General features: G+C 35.1%; 1 long non-coding RNA gene across 1 annotated transcript; it reads left to right on the top strand.

Annotated features, from left to right (window-relative positions):
- The first annotated feature begins 1,876 nt into the window (after nt 1-1,876).
- Nucleotides 1,877-5,473, top strand: LOC133789726 (uncharacterized). The gene is made up of 3 exons (XR_009873674.1): nt 1,877-2,392; nt 2,475-2,553; nt 5,228-5,473. It is a non-coding gene; the product is annotated as an uncharacterized LOC133789726 (long non-coding RNA).
- Nucleotides 5,474-9,298: the final 3,825 nt, after the last annotated feature.

The following is a 9,298-nucleotide window of genomic DNA, read 5'->3' as shown; positions in this document are numbered from 1 at the left end:
TATATCGTATGCAAATTTAAGGTTTTGTAGAGTGTTTTTGGTTTCTATATTTATTGATTGGAGCAAATAATATCTTGCCATGTGATTTATCCTTAACCACTTGGCATACTCGAACTGATCATTCACAAAAGCTTCTAATGGTGGTTCTTGTATTGATGGTATTTTAACGGCTTCCATCAAATTATCTCTTAGTAATAATATATCAATAGCATGTCTCCAAAATACTATATTTTCATCATTAAGTTCAATCACTACATTGCAATCGTTTTGAGATATTTTAACTGAAAGAAATAATATACAATAATATTACTATTTGAAAAAAATATCAATTATTTGAAAAGTCAATATGATGGATGAATGCAACCATTAAAACACATAAACTTAGCATTTACTATTCCACGATAAAACTACCCAACAAATAAAGTGTCGCCTTAGGGTTGGTCAAGTTAAATTCAAATAGCTTATAAGACAATCTTATCTTTATTATTTAATACTTAAAATAACTCTTATTTTCTCTTTCAAAAAATAAAGTACTGCCGGTTTGTTCAAGATATAATTATCCACCACCAAAGCTTAATTGTATCTTTGTAAGCGTAACTCATTATTTCAGAATTCATGACTTAACTTAGAGAGGGTCGCCTTAGGGTTGGTTAAGCCTAAAATACATCACTCTTTCCTATTTTCGTAAGAAGCCAGCCTTGGTATTAATATGTCTAGAAACCTTCCTTAGGGGGACGGAAACAAAGCTGCCTTGAGGCCTTATTCATATTTCACGGTGTTGTACTAATAATGGAGACGATAGGTCACATTGAGATGTTCACCTTTTCCCACTTACTATTTTAGAAAAAATGTGTTTTATTAAACTAATCAATTAATTTTAAATTAATTACTAGTTTATTACTAACCCTATGCATGTAATTAATTACAAAAGATATTTAATATAAAGGAGCATGTTTCTATAATTAATGTGATATAGATAATTACCAATTACATTCATCTCACTATACCAAAATATTTTTTAAATAAACTTGGTTATCTTAAAGACCTATAAAAACCATTGCATTTATTATGGTGTGACTTACCAAGTTTAAACTAATTTAAGACTTAGCAGTTTACATACAATTGATTTCTCCAAAACAATTCATATAAACACTTAGGACAATCCTAGATAATCATTGTTTACCCACGAATTGGCAAGCGATATTGAGTCAAATAAATGATATGAAATAAATATTAAACTTAAGAATAATCCAAGAATAGTAAACGACTCACAAATTTATAGTTGTTCGGCCCTGATAGTCGGTAATGATCTACGTCCACTTAGTACTCTTATTAATGTAAATTCCCCAAACCATGCGATCAACAAACTAGAGTCCACCGAGTTTCACAAGTTAGGAAGAAGGATACAAGAACGTGTATAACATCACTCTAATCTTATGAACTCTCTTAAAATAAGGGATTACAATGTAAGGAATAATGAATCCTTGAGTCTCTATTATAGACTCGAGGACGTACAAAGATGGGCCACGTGTAACGTCCTACGTTTTTGGGTACCTTTAAACGACTCGGGTCGGGATTTTTCCCCCGGGTTAAGAATATTATTTTAAATAATATTATATTTTATTTGTAAGTATTCCATGAGTTATTGCTAGCCAAAATATGAATTTTGTGATTTTAAAAGTCAAGATAAGACTTTCGGTCCTGGACCGACACAAAAACCCTGATCGGGTAAAAATCTCGGAAAATAAAATGAAAAATCATGGCAATTATATTTTGGGCATAAAATACATTCATAAAAGTTAAAGTTTGGTCAAAAATAATAAACCTAAAAGAAAATGGAAATTTTAGGGCATTTTGTGTTAAATGCCTAATTTTACCGAAATGGGGAATTTTATTCCATAATGGACCTTAGGTTAAATTTTACTATGTGATTAATTAAATTAAATGTGAGAGACATTTAATTTAATTAATTAATGTTAAGTTTGGTGATTAAAACTTAATAAGAGTGAAAAAATGTGTCAAAAGCCAATTTGGACTTTTCTTCTTATGAAACCTTTATTAAAAAAAAAAAAAAAATGAAATGATCATATATGGCATAAGGTGGCCGGCCATGTGCTATTTTAGGTGGTGTGAACCCAACTTAATAAAGATAAAATCTCATTTTAACTAAGTCAAGTCAAGTGGGCAAGTGGGAGGAAAACACTTGAGTGTTTTTGAGATAAATTAGATAGTATATAACTCTTCCATCCCTCCCCAACCGACCACACCACCCTCTCTCATTCACTCATCTGATTTTTGAAGACCTCTCAAAGTGTTCTCTCCATTTTTCAAGCCCAAGAACACCAAGGAAACTTTGAGGCTAAGTCTTGGTCTAGGAAGTATTTTCCCTAAGGTAAACTTTCACTAATCTAAGCTTTTGTAAAGTTTTAAGCATAGAGTTTCAAATAGCTAATTGACTATGTTGTTGGGGGAAGTTTGTTAGGGTTTTTGAAAGGTTTTGGAGGAGCCAAAGCTAATAGGAAGGTCCAAACCTTAAGCAAGAACACCAAAGAGGTAAAAAGTTTACTTTTGATGATTTTGTTGTAGGGTTTTTAGTTTTAAGCATTATTTTGTATATCTAATGCTTAAAGTTTCTTGTTGGTGATGTAATAAGGTTATGGTAGTTGTTTAATAATTTTTATGATGCATGTGTATTGATTTTTGAAAATGGGAACCAAAACCCCCAAGGGTTTTGTAGGATACCCTAAAACAAAACATGTTTTGAGCTGTGACTTCCAAGGGGTCAAGCAGCCACTGTATATTGGTTTTGTAAAATTAAATTGTACTGTGATGTTGTTGAGATTGAGTACATAAAATTGAGCTTTTGAAACACTAAAAAATGTTTAGAAATGAGTAAGTTATGCTATTTCAAAGTTTAGGTAAAAAACTGTTTTTTCGTATTCTTATTTTCGGAACCAAGTTTGGACAGCCACTGTATAGGGAAAATGAACCCAGTTTTTTCTAAAATTTTGTGGACATATTTCTGGCATAACCTATTAGTCCACTATAAAATTTGGTAAGAAAATATTGAACGGTTTGAAAGTTATTAACTGTCAAAGTTTGGAAAAAATAAGGACTTGAAAATAAGGTCATTTTTACCTCATTGTTGGAAAATGATTTCACCAATAAAAAATGCTCATTTTGACCTAAGATTTTACAAAGACCTAAATGGCATAACAAAAATGGAATTGGGAAATTTTGGTAACAATTGGGTAAGTAAATTTCAAGTTATGAACTAACGAAGTATGTAGTTAAAAATGTGAAAATTAGGTTTTTCACACTTAGTGTAAAAATGAGATTTTGGAACAATAAGGTAAAAAGTAAAATTTTGCTTATTTCAAGATATAAATTGGTAAGTCTTGAAATCATATTTTCACTAAAATTATCCCTTTGAGTTTAAATGAATTATTTTTATTAAAGAGTTTTTATTCTTTCTAAAAATAAGAGATTTAATTTATTAATAGTTAATAAATTAAAAGAGGGTTTAAAACCCTATATTTTGAGAAAATAATTAAATAAATTATTTTCCTAGTAAGTAAAATTGATTAATTGCTTTTGGAAAATTAATTAGTCAAGATGAGAAATTTATAACGGTTTTCCTAATTAAGACAAATTAGGCAATTTTCTTAAAACGGTTTTTAGATATTAAAACCTTAAGAAAAATAAAAGGAAAATTTAAAGAGTTTATTTTCTTTAAAAATAATTAAGGAATTTATTTGTATTTTCTAGATATAATACCGGCTAAAATCTTACATATTTTAACCGACTAGTGGAAAGTGCGGGTTAATAGCGATACCTTGAAAGAGTAAGATTTTAAGCGGGTTGTGGGGAAATACCATTGTGATACCCGAGCCTAGGTATCGAGACCTTAGGATAGGTCTCCCCGAGACTTAGGGTTTAGTCTCGAATTTTTTGTATGACTTTCCTTAATAGGTTTAAAACCAAATAAGGATTATAAATCCTTACAAATGACTTTTATTAAAATGACCAAACTGCCCAAAATAATAATAATGAATTACTAGTGCCATAATTAATCCGAGTATACTGTATGGATAACTACAGTATTGGTTAAGCGTAACTAGACTGAACGTTGGAGGGTGAAAACCTGCTGAGCGCTAAGGACTCCAAGTAAGTCAACTTATATTGTATGGCTGCAACATGAAATGATTATTGTCTTGTATGTTAGTATAGGGATACATGCATATACATAGGCTGTCATAGAAAGTTGCTTAGAGACGTTAGTCTAGTGAGTGCTGATTTAGAAAATATGAACGGTAGAAGTCCGTCATATCCTAGACGGTTGATCCCCGTCACACTGCTTGATTTTATTTATGTCCGGTTCATTACCGCGACGAGTGGCCATGAGATGAGGATAAGCTGGTTAAACCTAGGGGCGCCAAGATAAATGGGACCTAGGGGCCCTCATGCTTACTTAATCATTGGGCAGTTAGAATCTGAGCAAGTGCTCTGATAAGTTATTCCCGGATAACAGCCGTGAATATTGGCCATTCCGTGAGAGGGCCTAGAGATACTAGGGGTTGCCAAGATTGAGTGAGGCTGAACACCCTAGGGGCAGCTGCTCACCAGCACCACTGATTAACATAGAAGTCTCTGTAAAACCGTGTAAATTGGATTACACTCTTGAATATGTAGCGATGCCCTAGGTAACACGATAGTTACCCTTGATGAGAATATTTATTGGCTAGATCTTAGTGTGGGGACTCGGTTCTCTTTTACAGATTAGCAATTATGTTGGAGGGCGCGTTCGCCTGAATTGTTGGAAATTGTCGAGCGTTGGTCTCGAATTATATTGTGATATAATATATCTGCTTGCTCTGGGATTTTCTGAGTGCAGGGATATAATTGTTGATAAGATGTAGTTGTGATATAATATATCTGCTTGCTCTGGGATTTTCTGAGTGCAGGGATATAATTGTTGATAAGATATAGTTGTGATATAATATATCTGCTTGTTCTGGGATTTTTCTGAGTGCAGGATTTTTATCTAGATAGGAATTAATTTATCCTTGGTTATCAGGCATGACCATAAGTTTGCCAGGATGCTTTAGCATTCTTGAAATTGATTGTGTAGGGTCCGGATGGGTCCGGGTCCCTAGTTCTCTATCTGCTTTGTTTGAAAGTTGATCTTACTAAGCGTTTTCGCTTACCTAGTTGTTTCATGTTGTAGGTAAGGGCAAGGGCAGGGCAGAGCAGTGAGCGCTGGAGTCTTCCTTGCAAATGTACATGTGGACCGACCTTTTGGGAAGCCTTTTTATTTTTGGAAATGTTGTGTAATTTTCCTAAACTAGGCTCACTCTAATCTTTGTAAAACATGTTTGTAACTAAATGTTAAGTATGGCCATACGACTTTTTAAAAAGTTTTTTTTCTATGGGTTTTTGAGACATTTTGTTAAATGAAAACATTTATATTTCCGCATTATCGAGTCTTGAAAATCCGGGTCGTTACACCACGGGCCTTGCGTAACTTGTGCAACAAGTAATAATAAAATAATATGTAAATAATACACTTTACATTTGAAATAACAGATATCCCGTAAATATCTATACATTTAACTAACTTTAAGCTTTAAATGTGTCTCATCGAGTAGCTCTGGTCGCATGTCTTTTGACCAACACCTTTTACTGCTGCTCTGCATAACTCCTGCGCGTGTTTGATAGCATGTTTCCTTCTCTTGTCTGGTCATGGGTCGACCAGTCTTCCATTAATGGCTCGTCATGTGCCTTTCACGTGCCTTATGTTTATGCCACGTCATCATGCTAATTTTTAGGGAAACATTTGTCCCCCAAGTTTATTATGATGCGATCAGCATTAAATAAACTTACTCAACCAGTACTCACTGACCTGTCACGTCTAACAGTACTTTTACTTCCTCGAAAAGGTAAATGAAATTCTGTTTTTAGTAATTACCAAATTAATTAAACCATGAATTAATTAAAATGCGGAATGGTAATTAATTGTTTACACAGATAGCAGATCTGTCGGATCAGAATCCGAACTTGTCACGACAGAACTGAACACAATAAATAGACAGTGCAAAAATTAAAGAACACAATGAATTTTTACAAGGTTCAGAAACCCTTTCGGATAACCTACTCCTTGGGGCCACACCCAGAGAATAAACCAATTAGTAAAGAAACACAGTGTACAAAAGCATTGACTTAAACAATGTAAGACTCCCTCTTAAACTATTGCCGCAAGCTTGTTGTACTCTTTTCTACGAATCTGGTTTGATGAAACGCTGATTCTCTTGAACTCCCTTCAAAGAATAGCGAGTGCACACTTCCTCTCGAAGTGAGACTTAGATAGAATCCTCTCCCGAAGATCCTTATGAACACGTTCAAAATAGACACTATCTAATTACAATGTACTAGATAGATATCCACAAGTACACTCAGCACTCTCACAAAGATTAAGGTGAACAAACTTAATCTCTACAAATAAACACATTCTTCAAAATAACGTAATGTTTACAAATATTCAAACTGGAAGAGATGAAAATTCCAAAGGCCTTGGCAAGGTATTTATAGGCAGGGAAATCGTCCAAGGCCATGATTTTCTGGTATCTTTGAAATCAATTTGCGAATTCCTTTGATTTAGGAAATCAGCCAGCCAGATGCATTCTGTGTCGACAGAAAAGGAAACTGATGAGTCAGCAACGAAATCAGTCTCATCTGGAAAAACGAACATGGTCATTTCTTTTGACCATGTTCATTTTCGACATCAACTTTATTCCAGAATAGACATAATCCCACATAATCCCTGAAAATAATCTTAAGATATTTGCATAGTATATTTTTACCAAAAAATGATTATTTGAGATAAATAATGCAACAAATATATTTACACTTAAAGATCTTTTCACATTACAAAATCAGCTGAAAATATTGCTAATAAAACCGAAAATCAATATGGAGATATGCTACTAATTTTTCTTTTAAACAATTTAAAATATTTTGTCTAAATTAAAGTTTAGCCAAAAAAAGATTTTACAATCTCCCCCTTTGGCAACTTGATAGACAAGAATATTTTAAGTGTTTATTTTGAAAAAACGTGCAAGGACAAAACAGGTTAGAGCAAATAGCAAAATAGCAATCGATTGCTCCCCCTGCGAAAATTATCACAAATGTAACAAGGATAAAAAATTATAGCATGACTCCCCCTGCGAAAAGCATCTCAAATGTAACAAGAATCAACAGTTTAAAACAGGATAAACTGATCAAAATGAACCATTTACTCCCCCTTGTTGTCTAGCAATAAGCCAAAGGAGTAACACAAAAACAAAAAGACACTAAAACAACGTTCTTTTAGAATTTATTGAAAACGAAAAAAGAGCAAAATAAAATAAAACCAAATGGACTCAGTTGGAAGGAGCCGCTGCAAAGTGAGACATCATGGTTGAGAGACAACTCTTGAGACTGAACACTTCTGTTTGAACAGATTCCAGAGTGGCCTTGACACCAGCGAGTTCAGTAGCAACAGAATCAGCATCGCCAGCCTTGAGAGCAATTCCTTTAGTTGCCTTAACGGATGATGGTTCCTTCTTGAGTTTGTAGTCTGCACCGGCAGTGGGAGGAGTCAATATTTCATATTCCAATCGAAGAGACTTTTGGGAATCAAGCAACTTGTAGATCAAATGAGGAAACACCAAATATTGGCCTTTCTTTTTGGCATTTCCTAAGGCAGTGATCTGGTAAAAAATGAGAGAGGCAAGATCAACTTGGAGACCAGTTCCGACTTTGTACAGAAAGAAGGCCGCATCAAAAGTAATGGTGAGTAGTGGGAATCCAGTTGTTGGTGGCAAATTTGTGAAGCACGGCATAGTAATGAGTAAGGTCGGTTACTTTGAGAACCAAGTGAGGTTCCCAAACCATATTCTGTCCTACCAACTCCGAAAGCACCTTATCTTTGTTGAAATCCATAGCAACATTGTCAACAGAAGGTGACAAATTGAGAACCTTGGCAATTTCAGCAGTGCTAAACAAATACCAATTCCCTCGGACATAAACTTGTCCAAACATAAAAGACTTCCTATCAAACAGATCATCATTGAGATTGGCATAGAATTCTTGAACAACTCTAGGAACAAAATCATCCAACCCAGTTAAAGAACCTAACCACCCCCGATCCTCAATATTTTTAATGACCCCAAACACTCGATGGGCAGAAAATGAAAAAAATTTCTCACAGATAAAATCACGATGCACATAATGCTTCATATTTTTCTCATTGTCATTGAAACAAAAATTCAAGGAGTGAGCCTTAAAGGAAGAACCCGGAGAGACTTTGGGACCCAAAGGAGAAGTTGTGTGAATCTCAGGAATTTTCACAGATTTCTTGCCCTTTGGTGAAACAGGAGGGTCCTCTGATGGATCAGATTCTTCTTCAGAGCCAACATTTTCTTCAAGAGAGGGGTCGCCATCAAGGGGATCTTCATCAGAGGGAACACAATCTGAAGAAAGGTCATTTTCAGAAGAAGAACAAGGTGGAGGAATTTTCTTTACCTTCGACCGAAACTTGGAACGTGGAGTGGAACCCACGAGAGACGAAGCCTTTGGCGTGGAATCAGAAGGATTAGGCCCTTTGGAATGAGGAGATTTTTGAGAAGAAGAGACCTGGAACCAACCTTTGCTTTTCTTCTTGGGTGCAAGCACATCAGGTGACTCTAAGGAATTAGAATGAGGTTTGGCAGGATCACGGTCATGATCAGAGACATCCTCTGATGGAGAAGCTCGGCCCCTTTTGGAAGACCCAGGGATAGAGGCGAGCGGAGCCACCGATGATGGAGGTTCAGGCGGAACTTTGGGGGCTTCAAGGTCCGGAATGACCACAGCTTTGCTCGTGGTGATGGAACCGTCAATGTGGATGGGATGAGACAAGGTACTCTTTCGAGCCTTCTTCTTAGTGAGGGATGGAGAAGCAGTCATTGAACCAACCACTGCCTTGACAGATCGAGAGCCACTTCCTCTGGTTATCACCATGGTTGCACATGGATGAAAAAACTGTCAAGGAAAAATAAGAAACCAGAAAAAAAGTGAAGGATGGAGACGGTTGAAGTATTTGGCCCAAGGATATCCGAATAAATAAAGAAAGGGAAAGGTAGGGATTTGATCCTTAATTCCTTTATTTGAATATTAAAAGGGATAAACACTTTTGGAAAGTACCAACCAAATATCTCAATAATAACTGTCAACAATAGTGCTCGACACAAAATTGGGAAACAAGCCAAAAATGGAAACT

The sequence above is a fragment of the Humulus lupulus genome, chromosome 7 (assembly GCF_963169125.1).
Source record: "Humulus lupulus chromosome 7, drHumLupu1.1, whole genome shotgun sequence".
Lineage (NCBI taxonomy): Eukaryota > Viridiplantae > Streptophyta > Magnoliopsida > Rosales > Cannabaceae > Humulus > Humulus lupulus.
The sequence above is the reverse complement of the archived record's forward strand: the minus strand, read 5'-3'. Positions and strand labels throughout refer to the sequence as shown.